Below are 17416 nucleotides of genomic sequence, written 5' to 3'. Positions count from 1 at the left end.
ACATGCTATCAAAAAAGATCATTGAGACAACCCTAAGGTTAGAATCAACATAAGAGTAATATGCCACATGCCCAAATAGCCAGAACTGACATTTACGATTTTAATATTGTCAGGGGTGGACAATTCGGTCACCTATGACACTCAAAGTTCCTCTGTGGGCAACCATGAGTTGCTCCAAAGGATTCCACTGGGCAACTATATAATGTATAACTGGAATTGTCTGCCCCTGACATATATATATATATATATAGAGAGGGGGGGTCGCCGATTTAATGAAGAGGCCTTGCTGTGGATGTGCTGTGTCCTGCGACACTGCTTCTGACCCAGGGCAGTGGACAGGGTGCAGGGATGACCCGTCATCTGGGAGGTGCTAATGGGAGGGAGGGTGGAGGGGTGTGGAGTGTTTTCGGGGATGGAATGGGTGGGAATGATTTTATGCCTTGTCCTTTTTGGCTACCTCCCTGGTAAGGGGGAAAAAGCCTTGGTATATATATATATATACATATATATATATATATATATGTACTTGAACAACACTGAATGGGTCCCAGTAATGGTCTAAGTCATTGCAGCACTGGTCACGTGCTGGCCATAGGTTCGAGTCCTTGGGCGTATCACATTTCAATTTCTGCGTTGCCTCCACAGTTCTTCCGATGTCGATGGCTTAGAATTAAAGAGCATTGTGGTTAACAATATATATATATATACATATATATATATATATATATATATATATATATATATATATATATATATATATATATATATATATATAAAACATGCTAATGTTGAGGCTAATACAGCTACGAGGAAAAATCTTAGCAATTTTTTTAATATCTCACCCCGTGTGCCTGGGACACCCAGATTTTGTCTGTGGGCAACCATAAGCTGCTCCAAAAGATCTCACTGGAATTGTCTACTCATGACTGTCCCGCATGAAAGTCTACTTGCTAAATTAGCTTCACACAGAATTAGTGGTAGCCTATTACCTTGGACTAGTAATTGGTTAAATGATCATAAAGAGCAAGTTGTTCTAAATGGCAAAACTTCTTGGGAAAAAATGTTACAAGTGGAGTTCCTCGGGGTTCTGTTCTTGGGCAACTTCTATTCATAGTATTTATAAATAATATAGACCATGGACTGAAATCTATTGTTTTCAAATTTGCTGATGATACAAAACACCAGGGCCTGACAGTTGGCATCCAAGAATCTTAAAGGAAATTAAAAATGAGATTGTTGTTCCATTAGAAATTATTTTCAAGAAATCCATCATATCCGGAGATGTCCCAAGAGAATGGAAGCTAGCTAACGTTACTCCCATATTCAAAAAAGGTGACAAAAAGAAACCAAATAACTATAGGCCTATAAGTTTTATTTCAATCGTAGGAAAAATAATGGAAACTATCATCAGAGATGCTATCGAACATCATTTAGAAAGTAACCGTTTGATAAATGATAGCCAGCATGGTTTCAGACAGAAACGTTCTTGCGTGACTTACTTGAATTCTACAACACAGTTATATCGAACTATGACAAAAGAAACAATATAGATTTAATATATCTAGACTTTGCAAAAGCTTTTGATACCATCCCACATGAAAGACTACTTACTAAATTAGCTTTACACGGAATAAGTGGTAGCCTATTAGGTTGGACTAATAATTGGTTGAATGGTCGAAAACAAAGGAGTTGTTTTAAATGGAAAAACTTCTAGATGGGAAAATGTTACAAGTGGAGTTCCTCAGGGTTCCATTCTATTCATAGTATATATAAATGATATAGACCATGGACTAAGATCTACTGTTTCCAAATTTGCTGATGATACAAAACTGTGCGGAATGGCAAATCATCACTTAAACCAACTAGATATTCAAGAAGATTTAGATAAATTACGGCAATGGTCTGAAAAGTGGCTAATGAAATTTAACACGAGTAAATGCAAGGTAATGCACATAGGTAAAATCAACAATAAGTACGATTACAAGTTATTTGGAAATTCGTTAACAAAAGTGGATAGTGAAAAAGATCTCGGCGTAATTATCAGTAACGACCTCAAATCATCCAAGCAGTGTATTTCAGCCTCTGAGAAAGCAAATAAGATTCTAGGACTGATTGCGTGATCCTTTGATTTCAAAAGTCCATCGCTCATTAACAAGCTATATAAATCGTTAGTTCGTCCACATTTGGAATATGCTGTTTCTGTATGGTCACCGAATCTCATTAAAGACATTGACAGACTGGAAAAAGTACAACGGCGAGCAACAAAACTGATTCCAAATATCAAAAACAAATCATACGAAAATCGACTAAAACATATGAATCTGTTTTCCCTAAAAAAGCGTAGACTCAGAGGTGACTTGATACAGGTCTTTAAGATTCTAAAGGGAATTGACAACATCAAAAGTGACCAAATTTTCACATTGAATGAGAATCAGACAAGAAACAATGGTCTCAAACTATCCGGAAATATATTCAATTTGGAAGTAGGTAGAAACAACTTTGCCAACTGTGTAGTTGATGAATGGAATAAACTTCCTGCACAGGTAGTGCAATGTAGTTCAGTTCGAAGCTTTAAGACTCATTTAGATAAACACCTAAGCAAGATGCTGTAATGATTATAATTTATTTTATATTATTTGTTTTTGCTTTGTTATCATTCGTCTGTTTGATTTTCATTTATTATTACTTATGTGTCAATTTATTATCATTTACTGTTTACCTGTTTGTTTGTTATTCAACTATACCTATGCATTTATTTATGTATTTTGTTTGTTGCATACATTATTATAGTTTTTTTATAATTATTCTTTTTTTTTTGCATCCGACCTAGATATGGACCAAAAGGTCTCCTGTCGGCATGCTCCGCCTTTGTAATCCTTTGTAACTGTGCGGAATGGCAAATGATCACTTAAACCAATAAGATATTCAAGAAGATTAAAATAAACTACAGCCATGGTCTGAAAAATGGCTAATGAAATCTAACACAAGTACAATTACAAGTTATTTGGAAATTCATTAACAAAAGTGTATAGTGAAAAGGATTTTGGGATAATTACCAGTAATGATCTCAAATCATCTAAGCAATGTGCCTCTGAGAAAGTAAATAAGATTCTAGGACTAATTGCACAATCTTTCGATTTTAAAAGCCCATCTGTCATTGACAAGCTATATAAATCATCAGTTCATCCACATTTGGAATATGCTGTATCCTCATTAAAGACATTAACATATTGGAAAAAGTACAATGGTGAGTCACAAAACTGATTCCAAATATCAGAAATAAATCATACGAAAATTGACTAAAATATATGAATCTATTTTCCCTAAAAATGTGTAGACTTAGGGGCAATTTGATACGGATCTTTAAGATTCTAAAGGGAAATTACATAAAAAATGATGGAATTTTCACACTGAATGCAAATCAGACAAGAAATAATGGACTCAAATTGACATGAAGTAGATTTAATTTGGAAGTGGGTAGAAATAACTTTGTCAACCATGTAGTAAATGAATGGAATAAACTTTCTGCAAAGGCAGTGCAATGTAGTAAAGCTCGAACATTTAGGATTAATTTGGATAAACACCTAAGGAATATGCAGCAATGCCTGCCATTTATTATATTTTATTCATTTATTATATTTATTAATTATTCATCTTGATATATTTTTTATTTTTTCTTATTTATTTATTCATTTATCTTTTTTCACATCTGGCTTAGTTATGGACCAAAAGGTGTCTTGTTGGCATGCTGTTCCTTTGCAATCCTTTGTAAATTAAGCCATACACACACATGAGAAAAAAAGGGGGATCATCCACGCCAGCCTACAAAAATATGCCGACCAAATTACTATTATTTTCTTTATAAAAAAAAATAATTTGTATTTGCCACTTAACCCCTTGAGTACCGGATGTGTGTTTTGTGACACCTGCGTGTCACAGCTGAGTGCACCCGCCAGGAACCGAGCATGCTCCCCGTGACACGCATGTGTCACGGTTATAAGCTGTGTGTATTGAGGGCTCTCAAGGCCTCGGTTTCTAGGTTATTTCTACCCACGTGGTGGCAAGTGTCTGTGTTTACAAACATAAGGCTCCAGCCATTTGTGGGACGGTTTGAAATGTTTGTTTACGTAAGGTAGACGGGTCGGAAACGAAGGGGTTAATCAGTTGGTGTGATGAAGTTCTGATTCTCTAAATGCAACACTGTTGAAAAATATCAGTGTGATCACTGCACTATCAGTTGACAGACAAACAATGACACATGCTCCATGGTTCTCTTTGCACACTGTTGACACTTCTGGGATCAAAAAGATGATCGTGTTCCTCATGGTTTTAAGCCCAAATACTATGGAATAATGTCATTTATTGCAACACATGCTCCCTGGTTATTTGCACACTGTTGACACTTCTGGGATCAAAAAGATGATTGTGTTCCTCATGGTTTCAAGCCCAAATACTATGGAATAATGTCATTTATTGTGGCGACAATCACTCATGAAGGTTGTACAACTCTTGTGAAAGATTGGTTTGGATATTTGCCCAAAAATGATGTCTCACTGGCTGACTCCGACATGGAATTTAACAATGGATATTTCGATGACAAACCAGTGGTGGTGAGAGGCAATCATTGTGAAGGTGATGGTAGGGAAGTCTAAAACTGAACTGACCAAGGTATCCTCATCTTCTACTATTTCTGAGGTTGTGAAACACAATTTTGCCTGAAAATCAACAGTGCATTACTGATGACTGTTCAAACATGAATCAAAATGCATTCAACATACTGATGGCTGCTGCTGCTGACCCTTCCAGAGACATCCCTCCCTTCCTACTAGTTTTGAAAAATGACATTCTAGACATTTTAAACTAGTTGAATAAAAACTCTTTGGGTTGGTCAAAAGACTGCCAGCTCTCTAGGTTTAACATTTGTGAACACTGGCAAATGCTATTTAGTACAGATCAAAATCAGGAGACCATGAAAAAGAGTGGCTGCATTCTACCAGGAGCCTTGCAACAGTTCACTGGTTACAGATGTCCACAAAATCAGAAAATGAGATAGATAAGATCCTGCAGAATGACTGTTAAGTCCCACATTTCTGCATTCTTCAATTTGGCTACTGCATCCTGCCTAAAGAAACCTATTCATGATGCTATGCTGGGTCTTACCCAATGTCTATAGATGTACAGTACCTACCTGTCCAGTCATACAAAAAGGGCCTAAGTTGTAAACTTAAATGGTGGAATTTATCTTATCTTTGGGATCATACAGTAGTCTTAAAGGGTCACTGCAGAAACTGACTTTGCTGGAATTCTATGAATCAAGGCAACTTTGAAATTCATGTTGTTTTTAAAAGTTTTTAATTTCTATATATTATTTCGCTAGTAAATTGCATGTGATCTTGAAATAATATGGTTTCATAACCTTGAATTTAGTCTTTGATTCTTGTAATTCCATCCCCAATCATTTAGGAGCTTAAGTTCCCCTTAATCTTCTATTGCAAGGGTATTTCTGATATGAATGCTGAGGAATATCATCAAATGATAAACCCTACATTCTCATAAAAATAAATAGATAAAAAAATAAAATAAATAAATAAATAAAAATAAAAACCTCCCCCAACCCACTTTTGAAAAGGATTATCACTATTTTTTTTTTTTTGTGTGTCCTCCTGGTAACAAACAGGCATAGACTGAGTTTCATGAAATAGCCTCTGATTTGATACAAAAGTCAGCGATACCTCATGTTTCTCTAAAGGCACTTGGTACCAAAGACACTGTCTCTTCAAGTCACCACTCCATCTGCATGTCTCACAGCAGTAAAACAAGACAGTGCAGGTGACTTGAAGATTTGGATTTTAGTCTTCCTACATAAAATCTGGCTGAATGAGTCCACATCACTGGGCAATCCTAGTTCTTTGAAGGACTTCCTAACATGACCTGCCAGTGTTTTGTACAGAACTACCAAGATATGTGAATCTTTACAAGACTTCAATGTCCTCACATGGACAGACTGAACTGTTATCCAGACCTTGGTCTTGGTCTGGGAGATCTGAAGTGTAGGCTCACTTCCTTGTACAGTGACTCAAGGGGGCTCTATTCCAGTATCACACAAACATATTTTTCAATTCTTTCTCTTATGCATTTGAAAGACTTACTTTTTCTATGGAATGGGTATGTTAGGAGCTATTGGACAACACAAGTTTAATGTTATATATCATTGTTTGCACAATTCGGGAATTTTATCCTCAAGGTCTACAACCAGAACCTCCAACAACTCCACATAAAGGGCAACATCATCAGCAGACATGATCAGTGACTTTACTATTGCCAATAGATGCTCTGAAATAACACTGTTTCACAGCTCTATCCAATACCCAGTTAATACGTGTTGAAAAATGTTGGGGCAAGGTACAACATGACTGTCATATATTCTAATCTCTTTCTCTCAATGTGTTACATTTGACATCACATTGTATTCTCCACATCCAACATCAGAGCTAATAAAATTTGGCCAAATTCTATACAAAACTTATGATGTTATCCAATAGCTCCTAAGCCTAACGTAACCATTCCATGGAAAAAATAGATCTTTCAAATGCAAAATAGAAAGAAGTAAAAAATATGTTTGAGTGATACTCTACATGGAACCTAATACATCATTTTCATAACCGACAGATATCACCTACATCTATAGAACGTGAAACCATTACAGGATTTATGGAGAAATGGTAAGTGGACAAAGTGACTGGTGCTTCTTCACTCAAAACAATGAAGAAGTACCAGAAACTGAGTGTGAGTGAAATCTTACTAACAAAGCTTAAAGTTACTTTAAGCTTTGTTAGTAAGATTTCACTCACACTCAGTTTATTATGGCACTTTAAAAGTACCATAATAATAACTACTACTGTAAATGTCAACCAGAAATAATGTCAAAGTAACAGCAAAAACTGGAAACAGAAAATTCAATATGCACCTAAATTGTAAACACATTCTTTGAATAATTAATATATTGCTGTCTACTCTCCCAGTCATTCCTACATCTAACAGATTTATTACTAGAATTTGAAAACTCTAATGCTCCTGTCATATGCTAATGATTTAAATAAATGTCATGGTTGCTAACCATAAGAAATCAACTATTTCAAAAGGAGGATTTTAAATAAAATGAATACTAGTTATTTTGCAAATCAAACCTTTTAATAGAATATGTCCTGTCTGTACCAATTAAACCAATAACTACGCACTATTTGCATAAGATAACTGTAACAAAATTCTAGCCATCTCTACAGGTGACAATGTTGAATGTAGTGGAATCAACCACTTGTTCGATAAAGATGTGAAGAAGCCATAATTTTTCTACTATACCAACTCCACCGATGACAACATATATTTTGAATCTCTTGTAATGTCCTTCACATATTATCCCGATATGATATTTTGTCTTGTGCTCTAAATCGATAGGAAATTGTCAGTTAGCGGGCTCCACTTCTATCACAGGAGGGGGTCCTAGTATGGCCAACTCCAACTGTACCACACATTTTCATGGTCATGCAAAGGATACCTACAACACAGATATATCTCACTCTAATTAGTTAACACATGATATCGAGCTTCCCATTAATCAAGGGGGCTTCATGGAGATGTTTGTGCAGTCACAACAATAGTAATTAAACACTCACGTTTTATACCATCCCGGTAGGATGTTTCTGTTTACTTTCTATGATGTTCATCCAACTTGAACTGAGAATGTGGTTCTGTGTAAAGTGGAACTTTATTTGACTTACAAACACGCATTTACTGTGTGATAAAACTATGCCTTGGCACCATGTATAAATATTAATATATTTTTCTTGCATTGTATGCTTAAAATATATCGTTCTGCAATATATTACAGACAATTGATATTATCTAAATCATATGTCAAAGAAAACGTTAAATCAACGGTGACTTTAAATTATCAATTTCTGTTGTGACTTTTTTTGTAACATGTATTTAAGGAAGTACAGTATATGATTCGTCAATTTATTTGGGTTTCCAATATATTTACAGGATCATAACCAAAACCTTTGTCGAAACAACTGTAGCGTTCATATTTATATAGATGTAAGGTGCAATATCTGATGAGAAAATGGTCTTCAACGAAAAGGGCACGTAGAAATTAAATATATATGATTTGTAATATGGTATTCTCGTTTGAGTATTATTACTATAACCCTATATTAATAAAGACAGTAAAACTAAATTATCATGGTGAGCGAATGATCTATATCACTCTTGTTAATGTACATGTTACAGGAAGAACTGTCTCCAGAATAAAATGATCTTAAAACCATACCGAAGGCGAGTCCAAATAAGTCGGAAAACGGTATTGAGTAAAAGTTATGATTATTTCGTATGTACAGTGGTGGCTCACAACTGACTTGTGATCTGAAGACCAAACGATTTGTCTTTTACTTGTCATTCCTAGTTTATCTTTTAGTAGGTTGTTCTTTTAACAACAAAAATGAAGATAAATTACTCCCTCACCTGTGGCCATTTATACTCACAATTCATTAAAATTTAGACTGTTTAAGATGGGGTGTATTTCAGAACACTTTATTTCCTGTGTCTGATTATGCAACTAGGGGCTGTGAAGCAAAGTTAAGAAAAAAAAAAGAGAAATGAAAACTACAAAAGAGTGAAGTTGCAACAAATTGTTCTAACAGTGGATGGGTATATAAATATTCAGAACATCAAGGCCATATGGTATTTTATTATTATCATTAGCTCCTTTCATGTTATTTTATTCAGTTCCATGGAGCTCTTTTGGACATTGGCAACTCAAACATACCCAAATCGTGAGATACACAATGTAATCAGGCCAACATTATCTCAGCAATGTAACATTCATACACAGGCACACACACGTGCATATATATATATATATATATATATATATATATATATATATATATATATATATATATATATATATATATATATATATGCGTGTGTGTGTGATTCACCATGATCTTGGATCACGTGTTGGACTCGTGATCGACAGCTATTACCCTCCCAGATGAGAGATCAGAGTTCATATATGACCGATCAATGGGTAATGATGTGACCTTACACGCACACACAGCCCCAACTCCCCGCCAGCGAGAGTTGGGGTAACGACTCGCAGACCAGTGATACTGAAATTATTTCAGCCCTGGGGGTTTCGAACTTGGACCGCTGTAGCAGCGGTTGCGAACGCTACCACTGCGCTGTGTGTTTGCGAGTATCCACATAGGTGTATGTGTGTATACAGACACACACAGAGCTGCGCTGCGGGTTGTTACTCCAACTAGTGGGCGGGGTATTGTGTGTGTGTGTGTGCGTGTAAGGTCACAGCATTACCCATAGATATGTCATATACGAGCTCTGAGCTCTTTTCGGGAGGGAAATGGCTGTCGATCACGAGTCCAACACGTGATCCAAAGACCATGGTGAATCACACACACACACACACTCATATATATATATATATATATATATATATATATATATATATATATATATACATATATGATGTTTATTTTATGTAAATGACATGATGAACGATACAGCAAGCTATACAAATTATGTAAAAATCATGAGAATAGTGAGAAAGAGATGAAGAGTTCAGGCTACTGCAAGACGATCCAGACATTATTTTCACGTGGAACCAAGATTGGATCATTAACTTCAATACCAACAATCGCAAAGGCGAATTCGTTAAAAAAAGTAGAGTTCTGATAAAAGATGAATTGTCACTTGACTGATAAATCTGTAAGATTGTGGGAGAGAGATATGGAAGATTAGAATGGGTTTTCAATATATGCATGAAAAAATTATGTAAAAACTTAAAAAAATAAAAAATAAATAAACAGTGGTTTAAGACTAGTATGCGTCAGTGGTATGGCCCCCACACAGAGTGAAGGATGTAAACCATATATGGAAAGACTAAAAGTACTGGGTCTACCAACATTGAAAGATCGAAGAGAAAGAGGTGATCAGTATTCACGTCAAACAATTTCATTTAGTAATGTAACCGATCGTGTGAAATGTGTGTGTGTGGCGGCACACTAGGCTAGGATGCTACTTGCTTTTGCTTCTTCGTTCGAGTAGAAACGATTTCGGTTACAATATTCTAGACTTGCGTAAGAACATCTCGACAATGTGTCTAACATTCGTATTCTAGGTTTGAATTCTCTTAGATCGTCACTTTGCTTCTCATTGTAATTTGATATTTGGAAATTTGAAAAACAAAAGATCGTAACCCAAGTCGTTTCTACTCAAAGTAGCAAAAGCAGGTAGCATGCTAGCGAGAAATACCTAATGTGCAGGCCACTTTCAGACGATTAGTTTTAATCTTACTGCCGGAATGGTTTATTATGTTGGGTTCCAGCAAATATACTATTTCATCTTTGTTGGTTTTGGTAGTGTTTGTGTCGCATGATCATCACCATGACCACCACCACCACCATCATCATCATCGTCATCGTCATCATCATCATCATCATCATCGTTAGGGAGGGAAGAGGGTGGAGGGGAGTGGAATACGTTGGGGATGGAATGAGTGGGAGTGGCTTTTATGCCTTTGTTTTTTCGGCTACCTCCCTTATTATTATTATTATTATTATTATTATTATTATTATTATTATTATTATTATTATTATTATTATTATTATTATTATTATTATTATTATTATTATTATTATTATTATTATTATTATCATTATTGTCGTTGTTATTGTCATTATCACTGTCGTTGTCGTCGTTGTCGTTGTTGTTGTTGTTATTAATACAATTATTACTATCAGTTATTATTATAATTATATCTTTACTCATTCCGTTCTTAACCTCTCTGCAAGGCTGCCTTAGTTACCCAATCAATTCAGTGATACTATACAGGTTAGATATTGGTTCAGACATGACGATTTTATTTAGTTGAGGGAGGACCGGCACCGTGTTCATACTTTCGAAACAGATCTGCTTCTGTTGGATACACATACGTGTCGACATCGGAATGTCGACAAAATAGAAACTGGACGCATTTGCTAAACCTGTTGCACTCTTTTATGTTTCATCGTTTTAATCTACTAATCCATTCACGGAATTCCTTTTCTATTTATTTATTATTATGAACACGTTCTAAATGAATATTTCACTCTGGCTAACGTTTGACAATTTTGATAAACTTAAGAATTTCAGTTCCCTGACCGACAGGAAAGACTTCATCTTTGCAATGCCCCTTCGGCGATGTTCTTTTTTTCGAATGTGTCGTTGCACTTCTCGATGACGTCATTCGACAGCGCGGTGCACTCAATTTCTGCAGATAAACATTATATATAAATATATATATATAATATATATATATATATATATATATATATATTATATATGTATATATATATATATATATATATTTATATATGTATGTGTATATATATATATATATATGTGTGTGTGTGTATATATATATATATATATATATATACATATATATATATATATATATATACATATATATATATATATAATCAAACACTAAAATTCACTAGCAAAATTAGCACATAGAAAAAACCATTGCACACGCAAGCAAGCGCACACACACACATACATACGTGCGCTGTCACACACGCATACACACGCGCGCACTCACACATGCACACACACAATTGGCTCGACGGTGTGGTGGTACCGCGCTCGACCGCTAAATTAGCGATCCGAGCTGAATTAGTCTGAAAACTTCAGCATCGCTGCACTGCGAACCGGCACTCCAACTCTGGTGGGCAAGCATTTCGTGTGTGTGTGCGTGTGATCTAGGTCGTGTGTGTGTGTGTGTGTGTGTGTGTGTGTGTGTGTGTGTGTGTGTGTGTGTGTGTGTGTGTGTGTGTGTGTGTGTGTGTGTGTGTGTGTGTGTGTGTGTGTGTGTGTGTGACGTCACAATATTACTCGTCGATCGGGCCATGTATGAGCTCTGAGCTCTCATCCGGTAGGGTAATATTCATCGATCACGTGCCCAACACGTGATCCAAGACGGTAGCGAATCACACGCGCACACAAGCTACGGACCCTTTCTGGTCAAGGCCAGGCGATTTGATTCAGTTTCGAGAAACCCTGCGGCCCAAGAAGCCGTGTCGAACAAGTGGACAACTTTAATTTTTTTTTATTCTGGCTAAATACAAACGATTTAATTCAGCCAAAAAGAACCCTGCAGGATGAGCTGAAGGGAGGAGGGGAGGAGGGGAGGGGAAGGGAAGGAGGGGAGGGGAAGGGAGAGGGAGGAGGGAAGGAGGGGAGGAGGAGAGGGGAGGAGAGGAGGGGGGTAGAGGAGGAGACGAGGGGAGGGAGGAGGGGAGGGAAAGGAGGGAAGGAGGGGAGAGGAGGGGGATGAAGGAGGGAAGGGGGGCCGGGGAGAGGAGGGGGAAGGAAGGGAGGGGAGGGGAGGAGGGGAGGGGGACAGGAGGAGGGAAGGAGGGAAGGGGAGAGGGAGGAAGGAGGGGAGGGGAGAGGAGGGGGAAGGAGGGGAGGGGGGAGAAGGAGGAGAAGGAGGAGAGGGGAGAAGAGGGGAGACGGAGGGAAAGAGAGGAGGGGAGGCGGAGGGAGGAGGGAAAGAGGGGAGGGGAGGAGGGAAGAAAGGGAGAGGTGAGGGAAGGGAGGAGGGAAGAAAGGGAGGGGAGGGGTGAGGGAGGAAGGAAGGAAGGAGAGGAAGGGAAGGGGAGGGGGAAGAGGGGAGGAGGGGAGGGGGAAAGGAGGAGGGAGGAGGGAAGGAGGGGGAGAGGAGGGGGAAGGCAGGAGGGAAGGAGGGGAGGGAGGAGGGAAGGAGGGGAGGGGAGGGGAAGGGAGGAGGGAAGGAGGGGAGGGGAGAGGAGGGGTAATGAAGGGAGGGGAGGGGAGGTGAGGGGGAGGGGGAAGGGAGGAGGGAAGGGTGGGAAGGGAGAAGGGAGGAAGGAGGGGAGGAGGAGAGGGGGGAAAGGAAGAGGGAAGGAGGGGAGGGGAGGAGGAAGGAAGAGGGTGGTAGGGGGGGGGTCAAGCTGGATTTGAGTCTGAGGCCCAACTTTTCTTGAAGAGGAGTTTTGTCTTCGAGTCAAAAAAAAATTTGGTTGTTTTCGAAACTCGAAGGACCCCGAGCAGGACCTCTTGAAATATTTATTTTGATTTTTTTTTAATTTGTTTATTAGTTTATTTTTCTGTCATCCTTTTCCTCCTCATCATTATCATCATCATCATCTCTATTATAAGGGGGGAGGAGGAGGAGGAGGAGGAGGAGGGAGGAGGGAGGGAGGAGGAGAAGGAGCCTCCGTTTACTCAATTCAGCTGAATAAAACCACGGAGCTTTAAACATCGAAATCCCTTAGAAGCTTTCTCCTTTCAGTTGATGGAAATCACACACACACACACACACACACACACACACACACACACACTCGGTGGCGGATTGGACACGGCTCGGTGGCGGATTGGTAAAGCACTGGCCTCACAAGCCAGAGAACCGGGGTTCGATTCCCCGGTCGGGCGGAGATAAGTTGGGTTTGTCTCCTTTCACGTGTAGCCCCTGTTCACCTAGCAGCGAGTAGGTACGGGACGTTAGTCAAGGAGTTGTGACCTTGCTGTCCCGGTGTGTGGTGTGTGAGTGGTCTCAGACCTACCCAGAGATCAGCTAATAAGGAGCTCTGAGCTCACTGCCGTAGGGTGGTGTCTGGCTGTCTCGACAGAGACTGCAGCAGATCCGAGGTGAATACACACACACACACAAACACACACACACACAAACACACACACACACAGACACACTTGAGGACATTTGCACTTGACCCCATGGTGGATTTTTTTTTTTTTTTTTTTTTTTTTTTTTTTTTTGGCCATCCAGTCTATTCGGCCTTTGGGTCCGAGGTCATCGCCAGACGGACACAGAACCGGACACCTAAAAGTGTCATGCACGAGTGAGTTTTTTTTTTTTTTTCTTCGAATCTCTTCAGGACTTTATAGCTTCTCTTCTATCTAGCGGGAGACAATCTTATGCAGCTGAATCCGAGGTGGCTGGGGGTACCGATCGACGTAGCCCACCTTCAGGCTTGGGTCCGCCTTCTCACTCTCACGCCATCACCGCCCGTTCAGCGTCTCCTGGCGTGGTCTCAAAGCCAGGAGACAGGTCTAACTATTTAATGTGTAATCTCATCCAGGTTGAAATTCAAAATGGAGATGAACTTCGTGAAGTTTCGAACGTGCCAAGATTAACCCTGTGTTTTTGTTGTCTAGTTAGTCTGCAGAGTCTAGAATATAAACATCACATCTAGGAACTGAAATGGAACAAATTTTGTGGCGATTCCAAGTTTTATTCAACACCCTGCTAGTTAAGATAAGAATGTAAAGAAAGAAATAACTTACAACATTACCTCATGATTAAATGCATACCATCACGAACGCAACGAACATACACAGACACACACACACACACACACACACACGCACCCTTCCCATAAAATACAACTAGGTAAATACAACTAGGTAAACACACACACACACGCACACGCACACACACACACACACACACACACACACACACATATATATATATATATATATATATATATACATATATATACATACACAAACACACACATATGTACATAGACACATATACACACACACCAATTAAGAACGGCATTGCAAGTGCGACAAAATGTACCGGAAAAAAAAAAAAAAAAAAAAGTTTTCACCATCTATAGACACGCGAACATTGTATACCATGAGCAAACGGCGAAGAGGTCGCTTGTACTATTATGCTTTTCTTTGGGTGACGTCTGTTTCGTGCGGGGAGAAGCCTTTGGTGGGGTTACATCTACATAGACACGTCGGCTGGACGTCTTCTTGCTCCATTTGTGCTGATTCATCCATTGATTCGAGCGAGCAGAGGTCTAGCACGAAGGCGAGTGTGACCAGCCTATGAAGACTGTCATCTTCCTCCCTTTTTTTTTCAATCTAACAGACACCTTCATCTACCCAGACACCGTCAACTGGCTGCGTCTTCATCTTGTCGTTTATCTATTCGTTTATTTGTCTATTCATTTATCTATTCATTTACTCATTTGATTAATCAATTTATTTAATCAGTTTAGTTGTTTATTTGTTTTGTTGTTTATTCATTCGTTTGTTTAGCTTTTGATTGGTTGATTGATTAATTGATTTGTTTATTTCCTGCTTATGCGCTTACACATACAGTCATCATTTCTCTAAATTGCTGAAGTTTCTGGAAAAATATATATACATACATACATACATATATATATATATACATATATATATATATATATATATATATATATATATATATTGAAATATGTAAGATAGATGAGTGGATGGGTGGTGAGATAAACACAGGGAACCGTTTAGGGATTTATTCTGACGTTTCGTCCTTACCAGGACTTTTTCAGAGTACTCTGAAGAAGTCCTGGTAAGGACGAAACGTCACAATAAATCCCTAAACAGTTCCCTGTGTTTATCTCACCACCCATCCACTCATATATATATATATATATATATATATATATATATATATATATGCAGAAGAAATCACTTGAACGTGTGATACTAGTATGCAGACAAACAACTGGGAAAATGAAAGAGATGAGACCGAGCGCTTTCGTCTATTCAGACATTTTCAAGGTATAGATACATAAAAGAGACAAGTATATATACTCAGAAGGTTAAGGTGGATCTCCCCCAGTGCCATATTGGCTCAAGTGTCCGGACATTTGGTTTATAATTTTTGTTATGATAAATTCATCCAATTTGTATAATCCTTGACTTAAATTTAAATTATTAACAAATGTATTCTTGATCAGACTGGATTCTATGATGTTTCTATTCAAATAAGAATTACTTTTGACAATTACTTTAGCTTCATTCCAATTGATACAATGGTTAAAATCCCTGAGATGGACAAATAACGCGTTGGACGTTTGACCACTTCTAACGCTATATTTGTGTTGCTTTATTCTAACATTTAATTCCTTTCCAGTCTGACCAATATAGCATTTGTTGCAATCTTTACATGGAATTTTATATACACAGCCTTCCTTATTTTCAGGGGAATTTTTAATCAAAAGACTTTTGACTGTGTTGGAGTTCCTAAAAATGGTTTGGATGTTGAAATTCTTAAGAATATGCGGCAATTTAATGAAGTTGTCATGATACGGAAGAACGAGAAGATTTTTAGAATTAAATTTTTCTTTAGTTTTGTCATCAAAATAAGACTTTCTAGCCATTTTTTGAGAAATTTCAATTAGATGATTTGGATACTTTAATTTTAAAGCTATGTCATTTATTCTTGAGAATTCATCATCCAAAAACTCCTGACTACAAATCCGATAAGCACGAAGGTACATTGAAGATAACACAGATGCTTTGGTCCTGTAATGATGAGAAGAGTAAAAATGAACATATGAAAGAACATTGGTGGGTTTCCTATAAACATCAGATTTGAAAGACCTTTCGTTTCTGTATATCAATACATCAAGGAAAGGTAATTGATTATTTTGTTCTATTTCCATGGTAAAATTTATTGAAGGGACTAAGGCGTTAAGTTGTGACAAGAAAGTTGACGGGTCAACATTAACAGGCCAAATGCACAAAATATCATCAATGTACCTAAACCAAGTAACATTTTGGGGGAGAATATTGGGTAACAACTTTGTTTCAAAAAATTCCATATAAATGGATGACCTCTTAGATGACAAAAATACGTACACTAAATAAAAGAAAAATCATTTAGATGTTGTAAATAAGAATTTCAACACTAAGTTAAAAAGCATTTTAAAAGGACATGACATTTTGATCAAGCAGCTCTCCTCGAAATCACCATCATTTCCATGCATGTATGGGTTGATTAAAACTCACAAACCGAACAACCCTGTAAGATCCATTACATGTTCCCAAGGATCTGCTGGGTATAATTTGTCCAATTAGCTTGTGTCCATTTTGAGCCCTCTAGTGGGGACATTTTCCCACAGCCACATACACAACAATGTAGAGTTAGTTAACAAACTTAATAACCTTAATTGTAACTATGATTTTTCTCTTATTAGTTATGATATCACTTCGTTATTTACCCGTGTTCCGGTTTTTTATTTATTAGTGTATCTTGAAGAAGAATTGGAGAAATTTTATTTACCACTGCCTACTGCCACCATTATTGATTTAATTAAATTGTGTGTTTTGGAATCTCATTTTGTGTTTAACGGTAACTATTATTTACAGAATTTCGGTATGGCAATGGGTAATCCGATTTCTCCAATTCTTAGCAATCTTTATATGGAATTTTTTGAAACAAAGTTGTTACCCAATATTCTCCCCCAAAATGTTACTTGGTTTAGGTACATTGATGATATTTTGTGCATTTGGCCTGTTAATG

The 17416-nt window shown here is 37.7% G+C and overlaps 1 protein-coding gene across 3 annotated transcripts in view; it reads right to left on the bottom strand.

Moving 5' to 3' along the window:
- cdm (importin-13-like protein cdm) overlaps nt 1-17416 on the bottom strand; it is a 79746-nt gene that overhangs the window by 46827 nt on the left and 15503 nt on the right. The window contains exon 1 of one of the 3 annotated variants that reach the window (XM_076198697.1): nt 7674-7753. The exons of 1 other annotated variant lie outside the window; for it this stretch is intronic. The gene's annotated coding sequence lies outside the window, so the exon portion shown is untranslated. Of the gene's footprint in view, nt 1-7673; nt 7754-17416 lie in introns of those variants that run through there. One more of the 3 variants, XM_076198696.1, reaches the window with a different exon arrangement.

Source organism: Oratosquilla oratoria, chromosome 15 (genome assembly GCF_046742065.1).
Source record: "Oratosquilla oratoria isolate Oo_2021 chromosome 15, ASM4674206v1, whole genome shotgun sequence".
NCBI lineage: Eukaryota > Metazoa > Arthropoda > Malacostraca > Stomatopoda > Squillidae > Oratosquilla > Oratosquilla oratoria.
This window is presented reverse-complemented; position numbering and strand designations above follow the sequence as displayed.